Raw genomic sequence first — 12384 nt, forward strand, 5'->3', positions numbered from 1 at the left:
ATGTGGTGCTGGGGGATTGAACCGCGGTCCCTGTGCTTTGCTAAGCTTGTTCTAAGTAGGTGCTCTAGACCACTGAGCCATCTCACCAGCCCATGCATCATCGGGTTTGGAAGAACATTCTGTACATAGAGTGCCAGGGAAGCAATTCTGCGTCCTATACATCTTACAAAGCAAAGATCGTAGATGCGCTTTTTCAAGATTAGCACAATTAGTCAGCTATTCCTCAATTAAGAGTATGTTGGTCAAGGGCTGGTGAGATAGCTTGGTGGTCTAAGCTACTGCCTAGCAAGTGCAAGCACCCAGGCTTGATCCCCAGTATGGCATGCCATGCTGGCCCTGAAATCAGGCATGGCGGCGCATGCCTGTAATACCAGTGCTGGGGAGTTTGAGACAGGAGGATCATTATGAGTTTAAACTGTGTAGCAAAACCTGTATTAAATAAATAAATATTTTTTTTTAAAAAAGCGTATGTTGGCCAGACAAGCTGAATAATGAAATCTACAAAAGAAAAGGGCTAGATATTTATGGTTTATAAACAAAAATAGACTCAGCCCATTTTTAGTGGTTTGTTTGAATATAGGAAAAATATATTGTCCATGAAATGAAATGCTCTCTTTTCCTTTCCCACTGGGAAATAGCATGGGTTAGAGAATTCTCCAGGCCATGTGGATTGTTCTGTTCTATGTGAATTTGATCCTCCAACTCTGTTCAGGTCTATGAGCGAATTGTTGCCAAACATACTATTTACAGAGGACAGTGGCAGAGAGAGAAGGGGAGAGAGAGAGAGAGAGAGAGAGAGAGAGAGAGAGAGAGAGGTATTTTCTTTTTTCTCATGGAGTTGATAAGATTATAAGAGGTAGCAAGTGAAACAATAAATCTGACAGCAACATAAATGCTAGGTTGAATTTATGGGAGGTGGGAGGCTTGCAGCTGGAAAATGCTTCATTGAAGAGATGAGTCTTAAGCTGTTCAGAGAAAAGGGGCAAGACTCAGACTCAGGTGGAGGAAGGAGTGCTGGGCTTAGCAAGCTATGCAAGTGTGGAGGGCAATATGAGTCTAGCCCAGATTGGCAACAACAAGGAAAAAAGTCAGACCTAGGCCTGCATAGAAGGCACTGTACTACAGGCATTCTGGTAAGGTAGCAAAACAAAATGTATTTTTGTTTTTTTTTTTTAATTTATTTTAGAGAAGGGTCTACAGGGTGTTCAAGGTCTCACTACTAGATCAGACTAGTCATGATCCGCCTGTTTACAGCCTCCCAAGAGCTGGGATTACAGGTGCGAGCCACCACGCCCAGTCTCAATTGCCATCTCAGTGCGCCTCAGGGGTGGGGCCAGCATGGTAGGCCCAGGGATCTAACCCCCAGCTCCTGTGCCTGCTTACAGGTGCTTTAATCTGCTGAGCTATTTGGCCAGCGCTATAATGATAAAATATGATAGGGCCATTTTACCTCTGTGGTATTCTTTACAAAACAACATGGTACTCCAGTTTAATTGTGAAGTAAAAAAATTCAAACCAAGGAACATACAACAAAATACCTAATTAGGGCTGCTTAACACTGTCAAGTCAAAACAAGCAATCTGAGAAATTGTCATATACTAGAGGAGACTCAGATGTCATGACTAGATGCAGTACAGCATCCTGGGCTGGGTCCTTGAATAAAGAGAATAAAAAATGTTAATGAGAAAATGGATGATCTCCAAATAAAATCTGTAGGGTAGCTAAGCATGATGGCCAGTGTCGGCTTCTTTGTTTTGACAAATGTAACCATGAATGTTGATAATATCAGAAAAGCAACACGGGCTGAGGAGGAGGCGGGAACTTGCTGCCTTACAGCTCTTCTGCAAAGCTTGTGCGAGTCACAGAAAATGTTTATTGAGAAGAAAAATGTATCTTACAGCTAAAATTTTGGATTTTTTTTTTTTTTTTTTTTTTTTTTTTTTTTAGATTTGCAAGCTCTTCCCATCCTATGATAAGGGCATCATTGTTTGTAGTGTCTACTGGAGGAGCAGAGGCAGGCCAGCGGACATCTCTCACGTGGTGCAGTGGTTCAGAGCCTGCCCTGTGATCAGAGCCTGCCGCTCCCACGCACCAGCTCTGTGCCCTTGGGCAAGACACAGTTTTTCTGTGTCTCAGATTCTGTACCAGTTATGTAGAGATAACACTTGTACTTTTCTTCTACATTATTGTGAGGATTGAATGAGTTAAATCATGCAGAGTGCTTAGGATGGAGCGTGGAAAAGAGCAAACACCATCTGAATATTAGTTTTTATCCCAAAAAAGTCACTAATGATTTTAAATGAAATTTTCCTTTGATCACAATATAATGCAAACATTTAAAATGCACATGGGGCCAGGGAGATAGCTCAGAGGTCTAAGCGCCTGCCTGGCAAGCATAAGGACCCAGGTTTGATCCCAGGTACCTTATGCCGTGCTGGCCCAGCACCACGCTGGCCACTGAAACCAGGTGTGGTGATGCACGCCTGTAATCCCAGCACTGGGGAGGCTGAGACAGGAGGATCACTATAAGTCCAAGCTGCATAGTGAGAGCCTGTGCCAAATAAATAAATAAATAAATAAAAGATAAAAAATTAAAAAGAATAAAATGCACATGGTTCATCCTCTGACATGGATGAATTTTGAATACATTATGCTGAATGAAATGAATTATTCACAGAAAGACAAATAAGTCTGATTCCAATTATATGAGGTCCCTAGAACATCCAGGTCTGCAGACAGAACACAGAACAGTATTTGCCAGGGTAAAGGGACAGAGGAATGGGAGTTCAGTGTTGAATGGGGCCAGAATTTCAAGTTTACAGGATGACAAGAGTTCAGGAAATGGGTGTGATGATAGTTTCTCAATAATATGAACGTACTTAATGCCACTGTACTATATTTCTAAAAGTGCATGTAAGGCAAATTTTATGTTATGTGTATTTTACACAATTAGAAAGAAAAAGAGACTAAAATCTTAAAATATGCATGTGACACATACTATTTCTTTAGTATGTAGCAATGTTGGGTAGTCAAGGATTTGCACTCTGAAGAGAAGAACTGGGGCTACGTATTAACTTTCATTGCAGTGCAGTCTTTGCCTTACCTTACTCCCTAGGGGTGGGGGTTTCCTCACAACAGCATGGTGACATGGGAAGACTGACAGCCTGGGTTAGGTGTCAGGTACCTAGGATTTGAGAGAGTAGAGGCCCCAGGGGAAAGGGCTGACTCTGTCATGGAGGTGTTCAAAACATGAGCTCCGTACTGGAACCCAGGGAGTCTCCATGGATTATATAGGCAGGGAGAGGATGTCCAGTGCCGCAGATTACGGGATGAACTAACTTACTTTCATCCTCCTTCCCTTTCTCCCTCCCTCCCTGTCTTCCTTCTTTCCTCATTTTCTCCCCTCCTTTCTTCTTTCCTTTCTTCTTTCTTGTATCCCTTATTCCCTCCCTTCCTCCCTCCTCTCCTTTTTTTTTTTTTTTTAAATCATAGAGAAGGGCATAGCCACATGAGTCTTATCATTTGTCCACACTAGGAGGTGAGCCAAGGGCTACCAAGAACCTCTTTTTGAAAAGAATCAGCGTTGCATGAGAGAAAGTATGTTTCGCCACATTGCTTCTTGCTTCCACTGACTTGCTTTTTAAAGTCTCCACCAAAGGCCTGAACACCCGTGCATCTGTCAGAGAAATGTGGCCTAATGGAGGAAAACGGAGAACCTGTTTTCCTGAGGTAAAGGCCTGAGAGCACTTCCTGGTTCCACCATGTCCTGTGTGTTTTGGAGCAAGTCACTCTGCCTTTTTGTGACTCCCTTCCCTCTCCTCCCTTGAAATTATGGCCAACAAGTAATGCCTTCCTCAGAGGGTTGTTTTGGAAACAAAAAGACATTCAAATGCTTCCTGGCATATTAAGCATAACATAAATGTTAGTATTGTTGTGATCAAGAGTGTTCAGTGTTGCAGAGTACTAAAGGTAAATAAAGAGCTGGATGTGGCTCTTTGGTTGCCTTGTCCTGTTCTGCCAAATCAAGGCAACCATTGTAGGGCCTGGTAGTGGGGAGGGGCTAAAAGCCAAATTATAGAGATGAGAATAAACATACCTGGTTCCTTCCTGCTTCTATTTTTTCACTCATATCCTTTGAGTCTTGCATGTCTCAATTAATCTTCCTTTGAAGTTTGACTAAGTGCTATGCTAGTGCTTTGGGCACATGCAGACAGGAGGGTTTTTTTTTTGTTGTTGTTGTTCATTTAAGACTATTGGTGCAACGAATGTTAAGTGTTCACAGTTAATTCTCCTACAAGGGCGAGGACTCTGAGGGCTAGAATTTCACCCAGCCTTTCTTCTTGTCTCTCTGGCTGTTGGCAGGCCAACCAACAGGGTCCTTGGCATAGCCACAGGAACAACATGGAAGGTATCCATCTTTTGTCTGAGTCCTTGGGATTGGAAATTGGAGGCCACCCAGGAAGGTAAAATGAGCCAGCAGAGGCAGCAGAAAGCAAAGGCATTTCACTAATGAAAGAGAAAGGGAAATAAAAGAGGCCTAGCTGTGCCTGTTTCATGCAGGCAAAGCGCAGGTCCCGGCAAATTTTCCCTCAGAATCCCACAAACTTCAGGGAAAGCGCTTCGTGCACTGCAGTCCCCAGGACTGATACATCCCCTGCTCGCATATGGGTGAGAGTGCCTCAGGCAGCTGAGTTAGGTAAAAAGATTACAGGCAGTCAGAGCTAGGCTCTCAAGCGGACTATGAAAGACAAGATGACTTTACAACTTTGGGAGAGAGAGACCCCTCTTGTGGCAGGACCTCAAGACAAAAGAGTAAACAAATGCAGCCACACACCTCCCTAAATACAGGCATCCAGCATTGATATTCTAAATGGATCTCTCACCATGAAGACAGACCCTGGAAATCACTAACCCAAGTCCCTACAGGAAAAGCCCCTGTTTTATATTCGTGTCTGCTTGCCATGCCTGCTTCTGTGTGACCAGCTTCCCCATTCAGTCCTGAATTTAATCAATTCTACCTGAGCAATTGTGTTTGTAATCCCATTGGTTGAGCATAGTTTTGTCCCACTTCATGCCCACCAAGCAGTTCCCATGTTCTTTACCTTAGACCTGCCTCATCACTTGGTTTTACTCTATAAAAATCCCTTGAAGACACAGCTTCCAGGGCAAACTGCTCTAGTCCCCCTTCTGTCCCTCTTTTTGACAGGAGCTTTCTTTCCCCCCAATAAATTTATTCTGCTCTTAACCTTCGTTGTTCCTAAAATTCATTCTTCAGTTTTAGAGAACATGAACTCAGCCCAGGTATCTTTCAGGTTGGGAGTTTCATTCCCTATATCAAGAGAGGACATGATCACAGGAGTTTTTGCTACTGCTCAAAAATAAAAAAGCTAGACCAGAGGGCAAAGTGCCTGCTTGGCAAGCTCAGGGACCAGGGTTCGAACCCCAGCACCACATGCCATGCCTGCCCCCAGGTGTGTGGAGCCATCCACTTAGACCAGGAGTTGTGACACATGCCTGTAATCCCAGTGCTGGGGAGGCTGAAAACAGGAGGATCACTGTGAGTCCAAGCTGTTTAGTGAGATCTTGTACCAAATACATTAAAAAAAAAAAAAAAAGCAAGCAAGATTTTTGATAAACAAATTCAGCTGGGGGAATGGGCTGGGCAATTGGCAGCTTGCTTTGGCAAAGGGGTGGACCACTTGAGGCAGCTCCAGGGACAGAGAGCAGGGAGCACAGGCCTAGGTGAAACAGGTAGGAATCCAAAGGGGCTGATTCTAAATGCCAGCTGAATAAGCAGCAACCAGGAATAGGAAGGAGACTCCTTGGAAAGAGAGCATCTTAGGATACTGTGCCAAGAGACCCAGCTCTTCCTGCAGCCATGAAGCAACTTATGCCATGCTTCTACAATTAAGCCATCTGTCACCCTAAGAGAGGAATGTGTCAGGAGGAGACTTAGTCCTGCTATTTGTAAGCTGCAAAGCCGGTGATGTAACTCAGTCTGACTCTGAAGATCTGAAAGCCAGTGGGATTGGCATGAGTTTTCAGTTCAACAGTAAGGAGAAGATGAAGGGGAAGGCTGAGGTCAAGTAATGAGGCAGTGAAAAGAGAAAAACTCCTTCTTCCTCTTCATTTTCTGTTTTAGCCCTCAGAAGATAGCATGTTGCCCAGCCATGCTGGGAGCGCCACACCCTGTACTGATGGCCACTAACCACTCCAAATGGTCATCTCATTGAGATCACCTTCACAGAGACCCTGCAATAACATTTAATATGGTGCAGTGATAAAGCAGAAATGGGCCTGGCACTTCTAAAAAGCAAAGGGACAGCAACAGGTGCAAGCAGAACACCAGGGAACTGGAACAGCTTCTCTCTTAGCCTCAGTAGGAGCCATCTCTGTTGACGCTTTGGATTTCTAGCCTCTAGGAGTATAAGACAATAAATTTCTGTTGTTTAAGGTTCTTTATTACAGCAGCCCTAGCACATGAATGCATGCACAAACAAAATCACTACATTTCCACGTGTTCTGTAAACCAGTAACTGACCCAGGGTTCAGGATCGAAGTGTCCCAAGACAGTCATGCTGGGAGAGGGTCACAGGAAAGTCATCCAGCAAGTTGGGGTGCAGCACTGAGAAGGGACAGCACTCAGTCCTTCACAGGGCTCCGCAGAGAGGCGAGGAGCCGGCCAGAGGGCTGGTCTCTCTGCTCAGAGTCCTTTGCTCCTTTGCCCCAGGACCAGCCTGCCTTTATTTGGCAACATAATTTAAGGCTATAATTTTCTTTCAGCAGTTACTGGTTGTTCAAAAACTCAGAAGCACTACAGTATCCAACACACAGGTACCCATAATGCCCCTTGTCTGGAGAGGGGATGACTAATGTTGGATTCACATGACAGTCTCTGTGAGACACCAGAGCTACCCAGGGATGCCACAGGGAACAGATGTTTGGGTGGCAAGAACTCATTATTTTTATGATTATTATTATTTTTTAATGTCTTTAGGACAAGGTCTGCAGGGTCTCACTACACAGATTGGACTCATACTGATCCTCCTGTTTTCAGCCTCCCAAGTGCTGGGATTATAAGTGCGTGCCACCATGCCCAGTGTCAGTCATCATCTCAGTGTGCCCTGTGGGTGGGACCAGCACCGCAGGCTGGGGATCGAACCCTGGCCGCTGTGTCTGCCTCAGCAGGCACTTTAGTCCACTGAGCTATCTGGCCAGCCCTAGAACTCATTGTTTGGAATGCCACCCCCTTACTGTTCTTAGCTATAGTGTCTGCTGCCTATTAATATGTGCCTACTTATTAATAAAAGTTGGTGGAAGTCATTGTCTATTAAGCAAAGGCTTTGTGAGAAGAGAGGAAGGTCATCAGTATATTCTTTCGGGCCACAAACAAAGCCCCTAGCTGGCTGGCAGCCCTGTGGAATCTCTTAGGCCTCTGAAGACTTCACAGGACAGCTCATTACCTGTGACTATGGAAGGAATTTGTTTAAAATAGCATGAAACCAGGAATTTCTTCAGCTCTAGAATGTTCTTAGTCTGGGGAAGGTGTTTCTGAGCACTTAGGGTATCCCAGAGTGCCTTTGGGGTATGGTTTTCCCAAAATGGTGTTTGTATTTGAGGCAAGGAGTAACATTGTGAAGTAGGGAAGGGACATGTCTAAAATGCCAAGTCAAAGGATGAACTCGGGGCTAGAGAGATGGCTCAGTGGTCTAAAGCACCTACTTGGAACAAGCTTAGCAAAGCACAGGGACCATGGTTCGATCCCCCAGCACCACATGCCAGCCAGCCCCACCCCCAGGTGTGCTGAGCTGGCCACACACACAAACACACACGCACAATAAATAAATGTAATAAATAAATAAATAAATAAATAAATAATTTTTTTTAAAAAAGGATGAACTCTTGGCTTTTGTCACTTGCACTCTGGGGTTGGTCACTAAGCTTGAGTAAGGCCCAGGGTGTTGAGTTATGTTGCAGTCACATGTCCAAGCTGAGAGAAAATTCAGGTGTTGTCAACTCTAGTTTATGTTTTCATTTCAAAGAAACTACAGACCAAGGAGGAAGGCCCTCCCGAGGATCGTTAGTGGTCTCCAGACAATGCTAGAGTTCTGATCCCTTGGAGGGTCACACGCCACTTGCCATGCTGGGTTCCACTAATGCCATGCCCCTCTTATTTGCTTGAACCTTGTCAAAGTGAAAACACTGACATCAGAGCCTCTGGATGGAAACAGAGAAGCAGCAGCCACAGCTGCAATTCTAGCTCAAGCTGGAGCAGAACTGTGCTACACTTAGCCACAGACTTAATCTGCCTGACAGTGTTGTGATAGCTTCTAAAAATGATAGGTTTTTGATGGTGTCATAGCAGAGAAACAGGCAGAAGTAAAAAGGGAAAGGGCCTTTATTATCTTGGAGGACACAGAGAGAATCTGGGGGAAGGTAAGGAATTCTCTGGATTGGAATAAAGGAAAACTGAAGCTTTTATGGCCTTTTGCCAGAGGTGGAATCTGAAGGGGATGTTTAGATATATCTGAGGAGCTGATTGGGGTCTTCCCTGAGGCAGCAGGAAGGGTAAAAGGAAATTGCACCCTGGCTGTGTTGGAGAAGGGGGAAGGTGGTTTCAGGGAAGATAAGCTGTTGTTTAAAGGGCTTCAGCCATATTAGATGACCACCATAATGATTTAGCAATTCATACAAAGGCCAAAACCTATCATGTTGATGTCTCTGGGCTAGAGAATAAGAACTATTAAAAGTTCAGTCATATGCAAGAGAGTGCCATGTGCTGCTTTGTGCCTGTATTAGTCTTGTCAACTATTCTGTGTGGGACATATATGTTTATGCAGTTACACACCTAATCCCAGGCTAGGGTAATCTTCATGTAATAGCTGTGCAGATGTTTGAGCTGCTGTTTGCTCAGAGTTTCTAGGTGTGTGTGCCTTTCATCCAGATTGCCCTGCAGAGTGGACAGGCTATTCAGGCAGATAGCCCAAGGCTGACCCAAATTCCCTGCCAGAGTCCACAGTGGCTAGACTGTGTGATTAAGTCTAGTCATGTGACCTTTGTGGGCTATAGTAGTCTTTCCTGTACTTTAGGGTTTATGATACTTATGATATGGCTAGAGGACTATGAAGAAATGGTTGGAAAAGAGTAAGGGCGAGGAAGCTGGGTAGCCAGACAGTCCCTTGTTCATTCCACTCTTCTACCTATCATGAGATGACCTGGTTATGGGCAGAGATAAGGCCGGTCACCACCTGCTGAGAGATACCCTGCAAGTCAAAGGTTTGTTGTCATTTTCACAATTTAGTGACGTGGACAAGTACTGTCCCACTGGAATCTGGATCCCTGGGCCCTGGGGAAAGAAGGGTAAAGGTTTTGACCAGGACTTCTTGGTTGCCAGGGCAGGACACTGGAGCAGACCTCAGGCCCTGGCTGACTTTGCTCTTGCTGGGAGGCTGGTGATTAGAGAGAAAAACATGGCTGAATGGGAGCGATGTCAGGGACGTAGGGAAAAGGAGACCCTCACTGGGGGTCTTCTGTGTGCCTTGATATACTTGGAAAATGCTGTTAGAAGTGTGACTCATGGGGAACCCACTTGGGACCCTTTCTGTCCCCTTTCTGGAATTCATTCTTCAGTTTTAGAAAATGTGAACTTGTACCAGACATCTAGCAGAATGGGAATTTCTTTCCCCTGTATCACTTTGAGGTCTTCCATTGAGATAATTAGATGAAGAAATGGGGATCTCAGAGGCAAATTCTCTTACTCCTTTGAAATGTATTCTATTTTATTATTTATTTTTAAAGAATACAAAATAGTGAGAAGAGAAAAAGGCATTAGAAATATACAAGATTTCACTAAACAAAGTAATAGGAATTCAACAATGGTTGCTGTATTAAATGATGCTATCTTCAAAGTAGTTGTTCAGATCATCAGATATAAATATGTAAGATTTATTTAAAGAAAAAAACCAAAAAAAGAAAAAAACCAAAACAATGACAAAAGAAGTTCTAAGAAATTCAAAACAAGAAAAAATCAGTTAAAAATTTTAAGTATTTTGAAAAAAAAAATTTTTTAAGCATTAACTACTCCTTTCAAAAGACCAGAGGAAACCAACAATGCAATTATGCAAACTATTCATATATATATATAGTTAATATATATATAATATATTGCACCTTCTTTCATTTCATTTGTCCTTTTCCCTATCCCAGTATTTCCTTCCCATTGAACAATTTCTTTTCCTTTAACAGCATCTGTTGAAAATCTTTTAGATTTTCATTACTTTTTCTGGTTCTCACACTAGCAAGATAATGATATTTGCATATGTGGATGTGATTTATTTTACTTATCAATATAGTTTCTAGCTGCATTCATTTATCTACAAAGATTCAAATTTATCTTCTTTATAGCTGAATAATATTCCATTGTGTAAATATATCATATCTTTTTATCCATTCCTCAGTTGATGGGCATTTGGGTTGTTTCCAAGATTCAGCTATTACAAATTGCACTGCTATAAATATGGGTGCACATATATCACTGTGGTGTGATGATTTCAGTTCTTTTAGAAAAATACCTAAGAGAGTAATAGCTCACTTGAATGGGATCTCCAATCCTAGTTTTTTTGGAATCTCCATACTGATTTCAATAATCGTTGTACCAGTCTGCCCTCCCATGAACAGTGGAGAATAGTTCCTTTTTCCCACAGCCTCTCCAACATTTGTTATTGGTTGACTTCTTGATGATAGCCATTCTTTCTAGCATAAGATGGTATCTCAGTGTTGTTTTAGTTTGCATCACTTGAATGACCAATGATGTTGAACATTTTTTCATATATTTATTTCTATTTGTATCTCTTTCTGTGAGGTGTATATTCATTTCAGATGCCCATGTTTGGATTGAGTCTTTGAATTTTGAAGGCCTGATTTTTAAAAATTCTTTACATGTTCTAGATAGGAAACCTTTGTCTGATGGACATCTGCTATATTGTCTCCCACTTCATGGGTTTTCTTTTCACTCTGTTGGTGATTTCTTTTGACATATAGAAACTTTTCAAAAAGATGAGAACCCAGCTGTTGATTCTTTGAAGTATTTTCCATGCAGTTTGATTTTTGTTCAAGAACTCTTACTCCTATGTCCTGAAGGTTTCTACGTACTTTCTCTTCCACAAGATTTAATGTTTCAGTTTTAATATTAAAATTTTTGATCCATTTTGACTGTAGTTTTGTGTATGGTAATAGGCATGGGTTGGGGCTGGGGAGGTGGCTCAGTGGAATAAGGCTTCCCTGGCAAGCACAAGGGCCTGAGTTCAATCCCTCGTTCCACCAAAAAAAAAAAAAAAAAAAAAAAAAAAAAAGGCATGGGTCTATTCTAAGCCTTTGGCAGATAAAAAGCCAGTATTTCCAGCACCATTTATTAAAGAAGCTATTTTTCTTCCAGTGAACCTGTTTGGCTCCTTTGTCAAAGAGAAGGTGGCTGAGTCTGCTTGTAGTTGTGTCTACATCTTCTAATCTGTTCCATTGATCCCCAGGTCTTTTTTCATCCCATTACTGTGCTGATTTTATCACAGTAGCTTTGTAGTATAATTTCAAGTCAGGGATTGTGATGCCTCCTGCTTTTTCTCTGTTGCCCAGGATTGCTTTTGCTATTGTAGGTCTCTTCTGGTTCCAGATGAATTTTAGGAACATGTTTGTCTAGATCTGTGAGGCATACTAATGATATTTTAAGTGGAATTGCACTGAAGCTGTATAACAATTTTGGGAGTATGGCCACTTTCACAATGTTGGTTCTTCCTATCTAGAATCATGGAATATCTTTTCATTTTCTGAAATCCTCTTTGATTTTTTTTTCAGAGTACTATAATTTTTATTGTACAAATCTTTCACTTCCTTTGTGAGACTGATTCCTAAGTATTTCAGTTTTGGGATGTTATTATGAAAAGCATCATTTCCATAATTTCTCTCTCAGTGTGTTCATTGCTTGTGTATAGAAATGTTATTGATTTCTGAGTGTTAACTTTGTGTCCTGCTACATATTGAATTTGGTTCTTAAATCTACAAGTCTCTTAGTGGAGTTTTTCTATGTACAGTATTGTGTCAACTGCAAATAATGATAATTTTACTTTTTCCTTTCCAATAATTATTCCTTTTATTTCTTTCTCTTGTCTAATTGCTCTGGCTAATGTTACTAGAACTATATTGAACTGGAGTGGTGACAGTGGACATGCTTGTCTTGTTCCTGATTTTGAAGCAAAGGCTTTCAATTTTTGTCCATTAAATATAACATTGGCTGTTGGTTTGTCATTGATGACTTTTATCAGATTGAGATAAAAACCATCTATTCTGATTTTCTTTTTTTTCTTTTTTTTTTTTTTAAAGTTACATTTCTTT

The sequence above is a fragment of the Octodon degus genome, unplaced genomic scaffold (genome assembly GCF_000260255.1).
Source record: "Octodon degus isolate 3935 unplaced genomic scaffold, OctDeg1.0 scaffold00003, whole genome shotgun sequence".
Classification (NCBI taxonomy): domain Eukaryota; kingdom Metazoa; phylum Chordata; class Mammalia; order Rodentia; family Octodontidae; genus Octodon; species Octodon degus.